Source organism: Bombina bombina, chromosome 2 (assembly GCF_027579735.1).
Source record: "Bombina bombina isolate aBomBom1 chromosome 2, aBomBom1.pri, whole genome shotgun sequence".
In the NCBI taxonomy this organism is placed as follows: Eukaryota; Metazoa; Chordata; class Amphibia; order Anura; family Bombinatoridae; genus Bombina; species Bombina bombina.
Window position 1 is genome coordinate 271,138,963 of NC_069500.1, and position 19,546 is coordinate 271,158,508.

General features: G+C 36.1%; 1 protein-coding gene across 2 annotated transcripts in view; it reads right to left on the minus strand.

Moving 5' to 3' along the window:
• The window catches only part of EPB41L4A (erythrocyte membrane protein band 4.1 like 4A), a 635,814-nt gene that overhangs the window by 58,111 nt on the left and 558,157 nt on the right, over nt 1-19,546 (minus strand). The window lies entirely within an intron of this gene.

Here is a 19,546-nt window from a genome sequence, read left to right on the forward strand (position 1 = left end):
TATTTTTGATGCGTTTTGTGACACTTTATTGTTCTGCAGAAAAGTTCTGAGGACGCGCTATCCCGATGCGTGTTCACTTCAATTGCGCTCAAGTTTTAGGTCTCATGACTGCAGCATCGGAGGCGATCCCCTTTGCTCGTTTTCACATGAAACCTCTACAGCTTTGTATGCTGAATCAATGGTGCAGGGATTATTCTCGGATATCACAATTGATATACTTAAATTCCAACATTCAACTCTCTCTGACTTGGTGGTTAGACCATCATCATTTAATTCAGGGGGCCTCTTTTGTTCGTCCTACCTGGACTGTGATCACAACAGATGCAAGTCTTTCAGGTTGGGGAGCTGTCTGGGGATCTCTGACAGCACAAGGGATTTGGAAACCTCAAGAGGCGAGGTTATCAATCAATATTTTAGAAATCATGCTATTTTCAGGGCTCTTCAGGTTTGGCCTCTGTTAAAGAGAGAACCATTCATTTGTTTTCAGATGCACAATATCACAACTGTGGCATATGTCAATCATCAGGGTGGGACTCGCAGTCCCCTAGCTATGAAAGAAGTATCTCGGATACTTTCTTGGGCAGAATCCAGCACTTGTCTAATTTCTGTGGTGCATATCCCAGGTGTAGACAATTGGGAAGCGGATTATTTTAGCCGTCAGACCTTACATCCGGGGGAGTAGTCTCTCCATCCAGATGTATTTTGTCAGATTGTACAGATGTGGGGTCTTCCAGAAATAGATCTGATGGCCTCTCATCTAAACCAGAAACTTCCCAGGTACCTGTCCAGGTCCAGGGATCCTCAGGCGGAGATGGTGGATGTTTTAGCAGTTCCTTGGTTTTACCAACCTGCTTATATCTTTCCGCCTCTAGTTCTTCTTCCAAGAGTGATCCCCAAGATCATTATGGAACAATCGTATGTGTTTCTGAAAGCACCAGCGTGGCCTTACAGGTTTTGGTATGCGGATCTTGTTCGCATGTCCAGTTGCCAGCCTTGGCCACTTCCTCTAAGACCAGACCTTCTGTCTCAAGGGCCGTTTTCCCATCAGGATCTCAAATCATTAAATTTGAAGGCATGGAAATTTGAACGCATAGTGCTTAGTCATAGAGGTTTCTTTGACTCAGTGATTAATACTATGCTACAGGCTCGTAAGTCTGTTTCAAGGAAGATTTATTATCGAGTTTGGAAGACTTATATTTCATGGTGTTCTTCTCATAAATTCTCCTGGCATTCTTTTAGAATTCCTAGAATAGAATTTTACAGTTTCTTCAGGATGGTTTGGATAAAGGTTTGCCTGCAAGTACTTTGAAGGGACAAATCTCTGCTCTTTCTGTTTTATTTCATAGAAAGATTGCTAAGCTTCCTGATATTCACTGTTTTGTTCAGGCTTTGGTTCGTATCAAGCCTGTTATTAAATCAATCTCTCCTCCTTGGAGTCTTAATTTGGGTTTGAAGACTTTGCAGGCTCCTCCTTTTGAACCTATGTATTCTTTGGATATTAAACTACTTTCTTGGAAAGTGTTGTTTCTTTTGGCTATCTCTTCAGCTAGAAGAGTTTCCGAATTGTCTGCTCTCTCTTGTGAGTCTCCTTTTCCATCAGGATAAGGCTGTCTTGCGGACGTCGTTTAAATTTCTTCCTAAGGTTGTGAATTCTAACAACATTAGTAGGGAAATTGTTGTTCCTTCCTTGTGTCCTAATCCCAAGAATGCTCTTGAAAGATCTTTGCATTCTTTGGATGTTGTAAGAGCTTTGAAATATTATGTTGAAGCTACTAAAGATTTCAGAAAGACTTCAAGTCAATTTGTTGTCTTCTCTGGTTCTAGGAAAGGTCAGAAAGCTTCTGCCTTTTCTTTGGCATCTTGGTTAAAGATTTTGATTCATAAAGCTTATTTGGAGGCGGGACAGTCCCAACCTCAGAGGGTCACAGCTCATTCTACTAGGTCAGTCTCCACTTCTTGGGCTTTTAAGAATGAAGCTTCAGTTGATCAGATTTGCAAAGCAGCAACTTGGTCTTCTTTGCATACATTTACTAAATTTTACCATTTTGATGTATTTGCTTCTTCTGAAGCAGTCTTTGGTAGAAAAGTTCTTTAGGCAGCTGTTTCAGTTTGATTCTTCTGCTAATGTTTTACGTTTTTTTTCTTTCAATTTATGAGAAAAACTTATTTTTTGTTGATTTAATTTTTTCAGCGGAAAATGGCTGTTTTTATTTTATCCCTCACTTTCTAGTGACTCTTCTGTGGACTTCCACATCTTGGGTATTTTTATCCCATACGTCACTAGCTCATGGACTCTTGCCAATTACATGAAAGAAAACATAATTTATGTAAGAACTTACCTGATAAATTCATTTATTTCATATTGGCAAGAGTCCATGAGACCCACCCTTTTCTGGTGGTTATGATTTTTTGTATAAAAGCACAATTATATTTCCATTTACTCTTTTTTGTATGCTTTTTTTACCCCTTTTTTTTTTTATCACCCCCAATACTTGGCTATTCGTTAAACTGAATTGTGGGTGTGGTGAGGGGTGTATTTATAGGCATTTTGAGGTTTGGGAAACTTTGCCCCTCCTGGTAGGATTGTATATCCCATACGTCACTAGCTCATGGACTCTTGCCAATATGAAAGAAATTAATTTATCAGGTAAGTTCTTACGTAAATTATCGGCTAGATTACGAGTTTTTGTCGGTAATGATGTGCGGGGCTAACGAGCATTTTATGCTCACCGCTCACCTACAGACAGCGCTGGTATTACGGGTTTTTACAAACCCGGCCAGAAAAGTGAGCGGAGAGAAAAATGTTGCTCCACATCTCACTGCAATACCAGCGCTGCTTACGGTAGTGGTGAGCTGGAAAAACGTGCTCGTCCACGATTTCCCCATAGGAATCAATGGGGAAGAGCTGGCTGGCCTGCAAAAAAGCAGCGTTTAGCTCTTAACGCAGCCCCATTGATTCCTATAGGGAAACAATTTTAATATCTACACCTAACACCCTAACATGAACCCGAGTCTAAACACCCTTAATCTTACACTTATTAACCCCTAATCTGCCGCCCCTGACATCGCCGCCACCTGCATAATATTATTAACCCCTAATCTGTCGCTCTGGATACCGTCGCCACCTACATTATACATTATATTTTTTAACCCCTAATCTGCCGCCCCATATGTCGCCGCCACCTACCTACACTTATTAACTCCTAATCTGCCGCACCCAACGTCGCCGCCACTATATTAAAGTTGTTAACCCCCAAACCTAAGTCTAACCCTAACACCCCCCTAACTTAAATATAATTTAATTAAATCAAAATAAAATAACTATCATTAACTAAATTATTCCTATTTAAAACTACATACTTACCTATAAAATAAACCCTAAGCTAGCTACAATATAACTAATAGTTACATTGTAGCTATCTTAGGTTTTTTTTATTTATTTTACAGGCAAGTTTGTATTTATTTTAACTAGGTAGAATAGTTACTAAATAGTTATTAACTATTTAATAACTACCTAGTTAAAATAAAGACAAATTTACCTGTAAAATAAAACCTAACCTAAGTTACAATTACACCTAACACTACACTATAATTAAATTAATTACCTAAACTAAATACAATTAAATACAATTTAAAACAATTATCTAAAGTACGAAAACCCCCCACTAAATTACAGAAAATAATAAAATAATTACAATTTTTTTTAAAACTAATTACACCTAATCTAATCCCCCTAATAATACATTGCCCCAAAGTAATCAGCTCTTTTACCTGTAGAAAAAAGTACAATACCCCCCCAACATTAAAACCCACCACCCACACACCCAACCCTACTCTAAAACCCACCCAATCCCCCCTTAATAAAACCTAACAATAATACCTTGAAGATCACCCTACCTTGAGAAGTCTTCACCCAACCGGGCCGAAGTCCTCAACGAAGCCGGGCAGAAGTGGTCCTCCAGACGGGCTGAAGTCTTCATCCAGACGGCATCTTCTATCTTCATCCATCTGGAGCGGAGCGGGTCCATCCTCAAGCCATCTGACGCGTAGCATCCTCTTCATCCGGAGTCTTCTTACTAAATGACGGTACCTTTAAGTGACGTCATCCAAGATGGCGTCCCTTCAATTCCGATTGGCTGATAGAATTCTATTAATAAAATTTAACTGTGTTTGCGAGACGGAGTGCGGCGGTTTAGGGGTTAATATATTTATTAAAGTGGCGGCGATGTCCGGTTCGGCAGATTAGGGGTTAAAAATGTTATTTAACGGTTTGCGATGTGGGGGGGGGGGGGGGGCCTCGGTTTAGGGGTCAATAGGTAGTTTATGGGTGTTAGTGTACTTTTTAGCACTTTAGTTAAGAGTTTTATACTACGGCGTTAGCCCATAAAACTCTTAACTACTGACTTTCAAATGTGTTAGGGATCTTGGAGGTAGAGGGTGTACCGCTCACTTTGAGGACGACTCGTAATACCGGCGTTAGGAAGATCCCATTAAAAATATAGGATACGCAATTGACGTAAGTGGATTTGCGGTATTTTCGAGTCGCAAAAAAAAAGTGAGCGGTACACCTGTACCTGCAAGACTCGTAATACCAGCGGGCGTTAAAAAGCAGCGTTGGGACCTCTCAACGCTGCTTTTTAACCCTAACGCAAGACTCTTAATCTAGCAGTATGTTTTTTAGATATCCTAATCAATAAATAAACCCTGTTTTGAGATCAACCCTCAATCCGCAGCCTAGAAGGAAGTTAACATAAAAATACCAGGAACAAAAAGGCTGATCCAATTCTAAGCCAAGGAAGAAGGTAAAAAAGACCTTTTTGGAAACCATAATCATAGTGTATGTCAATATAAACTACCCAGTCTCAACTAAATATACAACCCTCAGTCCCAATACAATGCAATCTCAAAGAATCTGGCATTTAAGCATAATAACCCAACACTAACGACAGGGTGTTGCATTACCATAAAGCACTAACTTCCTCAAAATAGAACTTTATGCAACTTCCAGTATAATCATCATAAATTATGTCTCGGTCGCAGTTAACCAACGCACCCACTAATCAAGTATGAGTGAGGCTCATCCAACCTCTGAACCTGACACAAACAATAATCTGTTAACTTACCCAAGGCTGTACAGGCACAACAGAATGCTTAGCCTCTTGTTTCAGGCTCCATCTTTAGTATATACACCTAGCACTCGAAACTAGGATCAAACAACCGAGTGGAACTCAAACAACTCCCCCATGTGATGTCACCACAGCCTCACCTGCAAACGTTTACCTGCTACACACAGCTCAGTGGCTGGCAGACGCAGGTTTGTGCCTCTCTGCTGATGTATGAAGTTGGCGCTGCTAAGAAGGTAGCGTGTTGTCAGTTTCAGTTGGCTTTGGAAATTTTATATGGGGACGAAAAGGTTAAGAAACAGAGATCAATGTATCAAAAAGTGCCGCCCAGCCAAATTCCCCAAATTTGCAGCCCTAGACAAGGGCCATGTCTGCCTAGGCCATATTACGCCCCTGGATGGTTTTAATAAAGAAACAAAATGCTATTTCAAATACAGAAATATATATATGAAGTAACAGTTTTCCATAATTTAATACCCTGCAGTAGGTATAGCAAGCCATTGGGAACATTAAAGGGAAAACATTTTATAGTATAGTGTCCTTTTAAGGCAGAGCTTTTTTATTTTCTATATGTAAAGGAGACACACATTATAATCTATTGATCAATAAAAGAAGCTGGTCATTTCTGTCCATGCCAGCAAGGTTTTGACAATCAGGCCCATAGACCTGCAGGATCAGTAAAGAGCTACTATTACATGCTCTAATGATTTGGAGCATTTAGATTTCTCACAATAATGTTTCTTTAAATACAGGAAGAAGTATAATTTATTATTTGCCTTCTGTTATATATATATATATCTACTGTATATAAAAGAATACAAAGTATCATTGACATTGTATGTCAAAAGCAAGATCATGACAGGTTAAAAGCATATTAAAATATGACACGGCCAGATACAAACAAACATATCACACAGACAAGTAAGTACAAAGGGAAACCTATCATGACATTAATGTAAGCAACTGTACAGCTTATTTCTTAGAGCTACAATATGGGATAACAATCCCCTGCTGTGACTTATAGAAAATCAAAAGATTTGTGACAGACTGGTGTTCGGCAATGCTCTCTCTTTGAAATCACTTAAAATAAATTGTGGGTTTTATCTTCTCAGAACTATATTCCCAATAGTTAAATCACCCAGTGAGCTAAAGCAAAACAGTGAACACGAATCAATAAAAGGCTTAATTGGATTCATCACATAATATGTTTTTTTAAAGGACGCCTTTATCGGCTTGCGTTGTATTTTTCAGACAAAGAACTGTCTACAAAATAAATGATAGAAGAACTGACTTACACAGTACATTACATCGATTTTACTCTTCCCTCCCTATTTACCCAGAGCTTTATTCTCTGTAAGAGTGATGATCAGCATTGGCATGAACGGGGGTCCTTAGTCTTTTCTGGGATATAAGAGTGCACAAACAGAATAAGTCTAGGCAACAGATTTGGACAGCAATGATGTGCTTCTTAAAGGGATACTAAACACAATTTTTTTTATTTTATGATTCAGATAGAGCATGCAATTTTAAGCAATTTTCTAATTTACTCATATTATCATTTTTTCTTCATTCTCTTGCTATCTTTATTTGAAAAGCAGGAATGTAAAGCTTAGGAGCTGGCCCATTTTAGGTTCAGCACTTTCGATAGAGCTTGCTTATTGGTGGCTACATTTAGTAACCAATCAGCAAGCGCTACCCAGGTGCTGAACCAAAAATGGGCCAGCTCCTAAGCTTTACATTCTTGCTTTTCAAATAAAGATAGCAAGAGAATGAAGAAAAAATGGTAATAGGAGTAAATTAGAAAGTTGCTTATGCTTAAAATTGCATCGTCAAGTTTTTGAATGATCAGAGAACAGTAACATCATTTTTTCCCTGTAAATAAAAATATAGTGTGGTGTTTGATGTATAGGTACATCATTGGTAGGAGAGGTGCTTATACAGGTGGCCCTCGGTTTACAACGGTTCAATTTGCACCGTTTCAGAATAACAAACTTTTTTTTCAGTCATGTGACTGCTATTGAAAAGCATTAAGTAGCAGTGCATTGATTAAAATAGCCAGTAGGTGGAGCTGCCCACTTGTGTTGCAGCAAAGATATGCAAGTCAAGCAAGCTGAAATTAATCAGTTTAACCAGACCTGAGCTATCGAGCAGCTTGCAAAGGAACTAGATCTTCCTGTCTATAAATCAGTTCAGATTGGAATGCATAGAAAGAACTATTTGCAGAAAAATGCAAGTAAAGTCTGTGTTGTGTGATTATTTTATTAGGTTTATAATGCTGTTTAGCAAATGTTTTTGTTCATTTAACTTAGTTTAATTATATATTCTGTGTTGTGTGATTATTTTATTAGGTTTATAATGCTGTTTAGCATTTAAAGTCTTCATTTCAAAGCTTTAAAAAATAATGTATTAGGTGTTACTTCTGCCAATTTTGAGAGGGGCCTGGAACCTAACTCCCTCACTTCCCATTGACTTACATTATAAACTGGGTTTCAATTTACAACGGTTTCGATTTAGAACCATTCCTTCTGGAACCTAACCCCGGCGTAAACTGAGGGCTACCTGTACTGGTATATGGTTATTTCTTCTACATGGTATATGTATGTGACTATCTTTAAATCTCCTCTCCAGGGGAGGTTCTAAATTATAAAGTTTAAGAGGGGGAGGGGTGCAAAAAAAGGTCACTACAAAGCTAATTATGAAGGAGGCCTGTGAGGCATCATCTTCTGCTATCTATTGCTACCATTATCCTATTTACCCTCCTATAGCTCTCACTTTTCTCTGCAAAGAGCCTTGGACATGTACAAAGGCTGCACCATGCAAATTCAGAGCAGCAGGAACCTCTGAGGTCTAGTGGTGCTATAGAAACGAAGCATATCCAGATAAATGCTATTGCTCCACTTGTTATAACACAGCACAGGAACTGGGGATCATTTTTCAATCTCATCTACTTACAACATAAAGTGATAGAGGAAATATGTGATGGACTGATGATCAAAACCTTGCCTGCATAAAATCACACAAAATATTTGGTGGCTTTTTTGAGAATTATATTGTAAAGTATGTTCCTCTCCTTCACACGCAGAACCAGCATAACAAGATAAACAGAAAAGAAGCTAAAATTTGACTTTCTAAAATTCTTTGAGGAACCTCACAGTATTGACAAGACTTCTTAGAAAATCTTGCTAGAGAGGAGAGCTTTCTGCACCAAGGTTCCCTATCCTATAACTATTGTTTCCATTTCTGGTGCACAGCCGTACCATCCCATTTAAATTGGCCAAATATCCAACAGAAAATAAGGACAGCTTGCTCGTTCTCCCGCTTCCGCTTGTCACCTCCCCATGACACTCTAGAAGTTTGCAGGTTGTCATGCTCTACCTTAATCAATATAAAATAACTCTGTAGTAGAGATAGACCGATATATTGGAGCAGACAATTTTTAGGGCCGATATTTAGAATTTCTGAATTATCGGTATCGGACAGAAACTTACCGATATTACCGATATGGAGCAAATCAAAAGAAATTAAGATCTGTGTATTTCAGGGAAACTATGTAGTTTTAAGTGTCACAAATCATTACACAAAACATCTATAGCACATATAAGATGGACATAGCTTCTAATAATAAATAGCACTGATAAAAGAGTCCAAGCCCAGGTGTTCAGGTGTGGGAGCTCAGTTACCAACTACCAACTACCATAAGTGGCACTTAAAGCTACATAGTTTCCCGAAGTACACAGAACTAAATTACTTTTGATTTGCTCATAGGGGTCAGCAATACATAAAATCAATCTGCTTGCTAATTGCTGTCACAAATAGAACATTATTTGTTGTATTCTGATAAATTTTACACATTTGCAAAACATTTCACTAAAGCTGCTATATTTGACAATTTTTTAATTTAAATATTTTATTTTCCCCTTTCATGGGCATAGAAAAAAAACATTTAAAAAAATTATAGTTCTGGCCCATCAATTAAATTTCCACAACAACAAACCTTGAGTAGAAAGCTACTCAGGAGGAGACTAGTATCAATATTCTCTAGCAGTGGATAACAATGCTCTGACCATTAGGTAGCACTGTTACACATGTATAAAACTGCCCATAAGTGACATAATAAAGAAACTTATAGTCCACTCCTCAGTACCAGGGAAGGTATTTGCAATCCAGTAAATATACAAGCATATTAAAAATTAGAGCAAATAAATAAATCTAGCACTGATATTCCAGCATGTCCTTTCTTTCTCTGTCAAGTGGCAGTATATATATATATATATATATATATATATATTTATTTCTTTTTTTTTACTTTACTTTTAACCTTTATCTGTAAAGTGTACCAAGTGAGTGTGTTTTTAGTGAAGTGGCAGCAATATATGAAAAAATCAGAGGTCGTTTAACAGGAGAACATGCTGAAATGTTATGATTTCTGCACTATGTTTTTCTACTTAACTGGGAGTACTGAAGAAATTGTGTAGTGTCTTGCTTTGTAGTAGAGACTTAAATTTAATTTATATCAGTGTGCAGTTTAAAAGGGATTTATGCCATTTTCTATGTTTTGGGAAGCAATTTAATAAGTTAATTTTCAAGCACTTTATTTTTCCCAGTTGTTTACTTTAATGTTTAAAATTTTAATAAGCATGTTCAGTTTATACCAGATTTGTGTAGAAATTGTGTTTATTTTTCATAACTTTAAATGTACAGAATATCGGCCCCTGTTATCGGTTATCTGCCTGAAAGGCAGTCAATAATCGGTATCGATCCCTTAAATAACGATATCGGTCTATCCCTACTATGTAGATAGCAAACCTGCTACTAACTTTCATACATTTATTTTTTTGGTCACAAATTTCCAAAGGCCTTTTGTGAAATAAAATCTGGTATACATTCTGAATTACCATCTTTAAGATGAAACTAAAATATTATGTCTTTTTTTCTTTCATGTAATTAGCAAGAGTCCATGAGCTAGTGACGTATGGGATATACATTCCTACCAGGAGGGGCAAAGTTTCCCAAACCTTAAATGCCTATAAATACACTCCTCACCACACCCACAATTCAGTTTTACAAACTTTGCCTCCTGTGGAGGTGGTGAAGTAAGTTTGTGCTAGATTCTACATTGATATGCGCTCCGCAGCAGGTTGGAGCCCGGTTTTCCTCTCAGCGTGCAGTGAATGTCAGAGGGATGTGAAGAGAGTATTGCCTATTTGAATTCAATGATCTCCTTCTACGGGGTCTATTTCATAGGTTCTCTGTTATCGGTCGTAGAGATTCATCTCTTACCTCCCTTTTCAGATCGACGATATACTCTTATATATACCATTACCTCTACTGATTCTCGTTTCAGTACTGGTTTGGCTTTCTACTACATGTAGATGAGTGTCCTGGGGTAAGTAAGTCTTATTTTCTGTGACACTCTAAGCTATGGTTGGGCACTTTTATATAAAGTTCTAAATATATGTGTTTAAACATTTATTTGCCTTGATTCAGGATGTTCAAACGTTCCTTATTTTCAGACAGTCAGTTTCATATTTGGGATAATGCATTTGAATAAATCAATTTTTTCTTACCTTAAAATTTGACTTTTTTTCCTGTGGGCTGTTAGGCTCGTGGGGGCTGAAAATGCTTCATTTTATTGCGTCATTCTTGGCGCGGACTTTCTTGGCGCAAAAATTTTCTTGTCATTTCCGGCATCATACGTGTCCCCGGAAGTTGTGTCATATTTTTGACTTTTTTGCGCCAAAAAATGTCGGCGTTACCAGATGTGGCGCCATTTTTGGCGCCAAAAGCATTTAGGCGCCAAATAATGTGGGCGGCTTTTTTGGCGCTAAAAAATTTGAGCGTCATTGTTGTCTCCACAATATTTAAGTCTCATTATTTATTGCTTCTGGTTGCTAGAAGCTTGTTCATTGGCATTTTTTTCCCCATTCCTGAAACTGTCATTTAAGGAATTTGATCAATTTTGCTTTATATGTTGTTTTTTCTATTACATATTGCAAGATGTCTCAGATGGACTCTGAATCAGAAGCCACTTCTGGAAAAACGCTTAACTGAGTTTCAGTTCTACCAAAGCTAAGTTCATTTATTTTAAATGTTATAAATGTTTATCTTTAGCTATGGTTTGTAATAAGTTGTTATGTTATACTTTTACATGCGGAATCCATTAGTATTTATGCTTTATATATTTTCTTTTCTTACAAGAAATATTTAAAAGACTTATAAGAAATATTTTTCTGATTCTATGTTAAAGGCTTTGTCTGACTTCGTGCCTTCTAATAAAATTTTTAGGTCTTTTTCACTTCTTTTTTAATTATTGAAGTTTCAAATGACCAACAACATACTGATTTATCCTTCTCTGATGATGTTTTTTTTTTCTCTTTCAGAAATTTTCTTCATCAGATATTGACACTAACAAATCTACTTTTTTATTATTTTTCTATTATTAAAGTACATTTGTTCCTTGTTGAAAAGGTGTTGATTATTTTGGATATTAAGGTAACTAGTTCTTTAAGACTAGCTGACATTATTTCTGCCTATTTATTTCTTCTGTGTTTTCAGAGGTTTTCTTTCCAATTCCCCATACTAGGGAATGGAATAGGCTGAGAATTTTCTTTTATTCCTTCTTCAAAGGTTTTAAACTATATTCTTTGCCAGCAGTTAAACTCAATTTGGAGGGTTCTCCAATTTATTGGGGCTATCTCTACTTCTACTAGTTATGCTATTGTTTCTATAGCAAAATAGTATTTATTTTCCTTTAGATAGTTGTATCTTATTTATGGAAAATTATTTAGTTTCAGGTACTTTTTTTGGTCCTGTGATTTATTTGGATTTTGCAATTGCTTCATTTTCTCTGTTTACTTTAAGATCAAGTATCAGATTATGATTTATTTTAGCATTGTTAAAGAGACAACATTTACTAGACTAGGTGCTGTTGCATTTGTCTTGTTGTTTTGCATTTATTGATTATGCAAGTCCACTGTATTGGCTGGTCCTTTAAACTGGACTATCATGCTAATAATTTCATTTGTGTCTTCATTTTATTGAATATTTTCGCAAATGAGGGTTAATCTATGTCTTTAGCTTTTTTAGCTAGAAGAATTTTGTGATTTTTAAAAAAAAATTAAAAAAAAATCCATATTTCTTTTGTTCTAAGATAATCAATTATTTGTTTTATAATTGGATTCAATTCTTAACTGTTACTCTGGGCTTCAAGGTTGAGTTCTAAGACTAAAACTTTAAGCTTATACTGGTTTGGTTGTTCTTATTAAGGAACGAATTCCTGAGTTCTTTCCCAAGTAACATGTCTATATTTGGAGTTCGAAATCAGCTCCCTAATTTTGCGATGTACGTGCCGTATTCCCGCTTGGCTGGTAAGGAGCAGGTTAAGGCTTCTTTGAAATTTATTTTGTCCAAATTTCTTTGATTTTATTCCAGTAAGGCTAACACTTTCTTTAACTGTGTTTCTGTCCTATATATTTTGGGTACTGTTGAAGCATGGCTAGGCACCCATGGGGTTCAAACGCTGCTCAGACCTGGAATCTTCTGGGGTATTTCTTCCAGTTCCATTTGAGGAACCGGGTTTTGGAGTTTTATTCAAACTAGTTTGCCTTTTTATGGTCATTGATAGCATTATTTGTTTTCATTAGATACAATGAATGCATATTTTCATTTTTCTGTTTTCATTCAGATTATTTTCTGAGGATGCGGAATCGCATATGATTCACTTACTCTTCAGGACATAGTTAGAGGATCTTCTTTTCAAAAGCTCTTGATTCCTCACACAAGGGTCACCTTTTTTTTTAGGTTTCCAGATAGTTTGTGTCGCTGTCCTTGTCTCTATCAGACAAGGGATAATGTTATTGGGTTCCGTCTATCGGTACCTCTAGTCTCTATTATTTCCTTCAGTTGCTTTATATGCATAGAAGTTTTAGGTCTTATGGCCACAGCATTGGATTCAATTCCCTTTGCTCATTTTCACTAGAAAGAACCTTTCCAGTCTTTTATAACTGTTGTTTCTTCAAGAACATAGTTGGAGGATCAATTTACCAAAAAGTTTGTTTGATTCCTCAGACAAGGGTAACCTTTTTAGGTTTCCTGATAGATTCAGTGTTCTTGATTCTGTCTCTGACGGACAAGAGGCGTCTGAAATTTTTTTCAGCTTATCGAAACCTTTGCTCGTTTTCACATGCGACCTCTTCAGCTCTGTATGCTGAACCAGTGGTGCAGGGATTATACAAAGATATCTCAATTAATATCTTTAAAACCGATTGTTCGACACTCTCTGACGTGGTGGACAGATCACCATCGTTTAGTTCAGGGGGCTTCTTTTGTTCTTCCAACCTGGACTGTGATTTCAACAGATGCAAGTCTGACAGGTTGGGGAGCTGTTTGGGGGTTTCTGACAGCACAAGGGGTTTGGGGATCTCAGGAGGTGAGATTGCCAATCAATATTTTGGAACTCCGTGCAATTTTCAGAGCTCTTCAGTCATGGCCTCTTCTAAAGAGAGAATCGTTCATTTGTTTTTACACAGACAATGTCACAACTGTGGCATATATCTATCATCAAGGAGGGACTCACAGTCCTCTGGCTATGAAAGAAGTATCTCGAATACTGGTATGGGCGGAATCCAGCTCCTGTCTAATTTCTGCGGTTCATATCCCAGGTATAGACAATTGGGAAGCGGATTATCTCAGTCGCCAAACGTTACATCCGGGCGAATGGTCTCTTCACCCAGATGTATTTCTTCAGATTGTTCAAATGTGGGGACTTCCAGAAATAGATCTGATGGCTTCTCATCTAAACAAGAAACTTCCCAGGTATCTGTCCAGATCCAGGGATCCTCAGGCGGAAGCAGTGGATGCATTGTCACTTCCTTGGAAGTATCATCCTGCCTATATCTTTCCGCCTCTAGTTCTTATTCCAAGAGTAATCTCCAAGATTCTGAAGGTATGCTCGTTTGTTCTGCTGGTGGCTCCAGCATGGCCTCACATGTTTTTGGTATGCGGATCTTGTCCAGATGGCCTCTTACCAACCGTGGACTCTTCCGTTAAGACCAGACCTTCTGTCACAAGGTCCTTTTTTCCTTCAGGTTCTCAAATCCTTAAATTTGAAGGTATGGAGATTGAACTCTTGATTCTTAGTAAAAGAGGTTTCTCTGACTCTGTGATTAATACTATGTTACAGGCTCGTAAATCTGTTTCTAGGAAGATATATTATCGAGTCTGGAAGACTTTCATTTCTTGGTGTTTTTCTCATCTTTTTTCCTGGCATTCTTTTAGAATTCCGAGAATTTTACAGTTTCTTCAGGATGGTTTGGATAAGGTTTGTCTGCAAGTTCCTTGAAAGGACAAATCTCTGCTCTTTCTGTTCTTTTTCACAGAAAGATTGCTAATTTTCCTGATATTCATTGTTTTGTACAAACTTTGGTTCGTATAAAACCTGTTATTCAGTCAATTTCTCCTCCTTGGAGTTTGAATTTGGTTCTGGGGGCTCTTCAAGCTCCTCCATTTGAACCTATGCATTCACTGGACATTAAATTACTTTCTTGAAAAGTTTTGTTTTCTTTTGGCCATCTCTTCTGCTAGAAGAGTTTCTGAATTATCTGCTCTTTCTTGTGAGTCTCCTTTTCTGATTTTTCATCAGGATAAGGCGGTGTTGCGAACTTCTTTTAAATTTTTACCTAAGGTTGTGAATTCTAACAACATTAGTAGAGAAATTGTGGTTCCTTCATTGTGTCCTAATCCTAAGAATTCTAAGGAGAGATCTTTGCATTCTTTGAATACTACTAAGAATTTCCGGAAGACTTCTAGTCTATTTGTTATCTTTTCCGGTTCTAGGAAAGGTCAGAAGGCCTCTGCCATTTCTTTGGCATCTTGGTTGATATCTTCAATTCATCATGCTTATGTCGAGTCAGGTATAACTCCGCCTCAAAGGATTACAGCTCATTCTACTAGGTCAGTTTCTACTTCCTGGGCGTTGGAATGAAGCTTCGGTTGTTCAGATTTGCAAAGCAGCAACTTGGTCTTCTTTGCATACTTTTACTAAATTCTACCATTTTGATGTGTTTTCTTCTTCTGAAGCAGTTTTTGGTAGAAAAGTACTTCAGGCAGCTGTTTTCAGTTTGATTCTTCTGCTTATAATTTCAGTTTTTTTCATTATAAGATTTAATCTTTATTTTGGGTGTGGATTATTTTCAGCGGAATTGGCTGTCTTTATTTTATCCCTCCCTCTCTAGTGACTCTTGCGTGGAAGATCCACATCTTGGGTAGTCATTATCCCATACGTCACTAGCTCATGGACTCTTGCTAATTACATGAAAGAAAACATAATTTATGTAAGAACTTACCTGATAAATTCATTTCTTTCATATTAGCAAGAGTCCATGAGGCCCACCCTTTTCTTGTGGTGGTTATGATTTTTTTTTGTATAAAGCACAATTATTCCAATTCCTTATTTTTTGATGCTTTCGCTCCTTTATCACCCCACTTCTTGGCTATTCGTTAAACTGAATTGTGGGTGTGGTGAGGAGTGTATTTATAGGCATTTAAGGTTTGGGAAACTTTGCCCCTCCTGGTAGGAATGTATATCCCATATGTCACTAGCTCATGGACTCTTGCTAATATGAAAGAAATGAATTTATCAGGTAAGTTCTTACATAAATTATGTTTTTTCTAAGCTTTGCATCCAAAATGTACTACAGACACCTTTGTTTTCCACAAGAAAATGTAAATTAATCAGAACAAATGCATTAAATGGCTTTTGTAACGTATTTTAGGTCCATGAATAATGCTGGTGTATCCCAAAGCATGCCTACAAATTGAAAGGGGACTTAAATTGGCAGGAATACTGATTAGGCATTTATCTATAATATAAATGAAGAATACTTTCATAATAAAATACTGTGTGTGGATTTTCATTATATTGCAGTTTATGAAAACTTAAACAATTTTTCATAACTGTAATTCGATGCATTTATCATGAAGATGCTTTCTGTATTGGTCACCACTAGCCAAGAGTAGAATAGAAATTATGTCATAGAGAATTAAGTGGAAAATACTCAAGACAATGGGACATCCTCACAAAAAATAATATAATTAGACCATAGCGGATCAATAAGACATGCGGGTCTAAATAAAAATATATATTTTTTTTAATGAACCAGACATTAAAAATGAAAAAGTATTTCAGTCAGTCATGCACACAAGATGGGGGCATCTGCCTCTCGCCTCTTTGTTAAAGACAGATAATGATTGGAACGTTTTATTATTCTGTGTATATATTTTATCATTTGGAATGACCAGAAAACACATTTTTGTCAAGCACCAATCATCATGCTGTTATTATTTTCCTTGTACAGAGATACCTACAAAGATCATAATGCATCTACATCTTTTTCCATAAGGCTTGACACGCAATAGCTGTTTTTTTCCAGTCTCATCAGTTGGTCTGCAAGTTTAATGTTTGGTTTATTTTTGTAATGGAAATGTAAGCAGCCAGTGGCTTATTTGAGAATAAACAATGCTACTTTTATAATTATTATGTTTAAATTGTGATTCCTCTTGACTTTGTTTTTTGAGGTAACAACAGAGCTCAAGTAGAATTTTATAAGAACTCTAAGTCATCGCTAGTATTGATCTAACACTCTTCATGTTTGATTCCTGTTATTATGTGGCATGTATTAAGTATGATGCCTATATGTGCTCTTCTTCACTCTCCGGGTAAACATTGCATATTGGATGAAGAGTGAGTAATCTGAGAGGACCAGAATGCAAATAGATACACAGATATGCTGAATTTGCTGCACACAGGTTAACAAACATACACCAAGAGACAATCTCTGAAAGTAATCCTGATAAACACTGTTACACAGGCTAAAACAGACTGAAAACATTCACTGACACACAGACTATTGTGTATTTTTATTACTGCATTCTAGTGGGAAAGAAAGAAAGTTTTGGTATTGCTATACTCGAGCTGTGAGTGTACAAGTAAGGAAAATAGGATGTACTAACCTATGTCTGAGGTGACCGCATAATGATGTTTGTATTAATAATTTGTGTATGGTAAGTTGAAAAAAACAACTCTGAGAACTTTGGCCTTCTTGCCTCATTAATAACCACTAAGAGGTGAAAAAGTATTTATTTTATATATTTATATCTGCACATCTTAATTTGATTATTTATTATCACTTGTTCACTTTGTCAATTTAACTGCTAAAACTTCCACTTACCACTAGATGGCAATCTCATAAAAAGAGTGACTAATGAAAACTTGACGTACCTGTTATGTGCAGGTATATCACTGTTTTACTCTGAGGATTGATCACTTAAAGGGACAGTCAAAATTAAACTTTCATGATTCAGCTAGAGCATGCAGTTTTAAACAACTTTCAAGCAGCAATACACTACGATGAGCTGACTGCTGATTGGCTGCTGCACATATATGACACTTGTCATGGGCTCACCTGATGTGTTCAGCTAATTCTCAATCTTCAACAAAGCATACCAAGAAAATTAACCAAATTTGATTAAAAAAAAAGTAAACTACAAAGTTGTTTAAAATTGTATTCTCTACCTGATTCATATTGATAAATGTCATAATACAAAGGATATGTGTAAAATAAAAAAAGTCCAATACGGTAATATCCAAACTAATATATCTATTTCAATCTTTGTTGCTCAAAAAGAAATACAAATATAGACTCCTATTTCAACTTATATTCATGCTGTTAAGTTAAACCATTACATAAGTGTCTTTTAAATATGCAAAAAAAAGTGTTTCTTTGGAATATCAAACTCTACTTTCAGTTCGTCAAAAGATTTGCCATTTTTTATATTAAAGTGGCAGGCATAAAACCCCAATTTTTTCTTTCATGATTCAGATAGAAGTGAATAAAAGTGCACATTTTTATGCATTTCCTTTGTATTTCAACATTTATCAATATGAATCAGATAGAGCATACAATTTTAAACAACTTTTCAGTTACTTCTTTTATCAAATTTGTTTCATTTTCTTGGTATGCTTTGTTGAAGGAGATGGAAATGGGAGTCTCTTGTGCATTCGTTGGGAAACTATAAAGCTAACTTATAAAATAATTTATATGTATGCAAGTTTGATACAAAAAGAGTGTCAGATATATATTGATTGAGTTGCTCAGGAATGTAATAATATGAGTTTTGAGAATATAAAAAGAGTGGAAAAGGCCACTATTTCAGCAAGTAGGAGAGAATCTCATTTAAGACTATTATATCTGACGTACATCACTCCAGCTTTAATTGTCAACTGGAAAAGGATATAGATAATTATTGCCTTAAATGAACAAAAGGTACAATTTATGGAACCAAAACTAAATTTATAGACATTTGCATAATAATCAGTAGGAATCAAATTCTTAAAGCTTAGTTTAGATAAATGTATTAATGCTGTTAATAATCAAATGGTCATAGAGCAATATGATACACAACCTGAGAATGAAAATAGTTTACTTTGGGAACATTATATACAAACTCTACAAGATAATATACAAGTACAGATATTGAAGCCCTTAAATGGTAGAAGAATTGCAATTAGGAAGTGGTCGGTTGTGATAAGTGTTTAGAATGAAGAGATAGAAAGAGAAAAGGATGGAAGGGACCCCCTTCATTTTTTGTTCTATTTTGGGGGGGGGTTCCACTCACTTTGAGATAAACTTGGGTTACTTTGGATTAATTTGTTAAATGAAAATATGGTATCCTCTGATGTTATCAATAACGTTTATTGAATATTCCTTAACTGTAATACTAAAAGTGGATTGATATTTATTAATTATTTTTACATTTCACAATGATTATTTGTTATTGCCTGATATGATGCGTAATATGAGCTGGTTTTGTTGTTTCTGCATAAATTCTGTTCTTGGATACCTTTTAATAAATAAATATATATAAAGAATCATTTGACTAAATATTTACTTCCTAATGTAATGTGGTTTACTTACAGGTACTTAAACAAAGCACAAAATCTAACCAATACAATTATCAACCCAGTAAAAGTCTACATTCAAATTATTGTGACTATTATTCTAAGATGAATAACATTCTTAAACCAGGTTTAGACCTAATCCATAATTTTTTTTTGGTTTCTAAACACCAAATACTGTTTTATATATAGTGAATTTATTTGTACAGAGGGTCAGTATCAGAAGTGGAAAAAGAAACCACTGCAGTTAGGGATAATATTGGAAACAGGGTTCTAAAATGTCTGGCTCATATGATTAAAAAAAAGTATAATTGATCTATATGTTTATGGTTACAGTGCTTCCTGTAGCCAGATTAATTGTTGTGATGCCAAACCTTCCAGAATTTCACACGTAAAGTGCATTTACAACATTAAAACACAATACCAATGTTTGAGCCACCACTAGGGTCTTTATGGCTATATTTGAAAT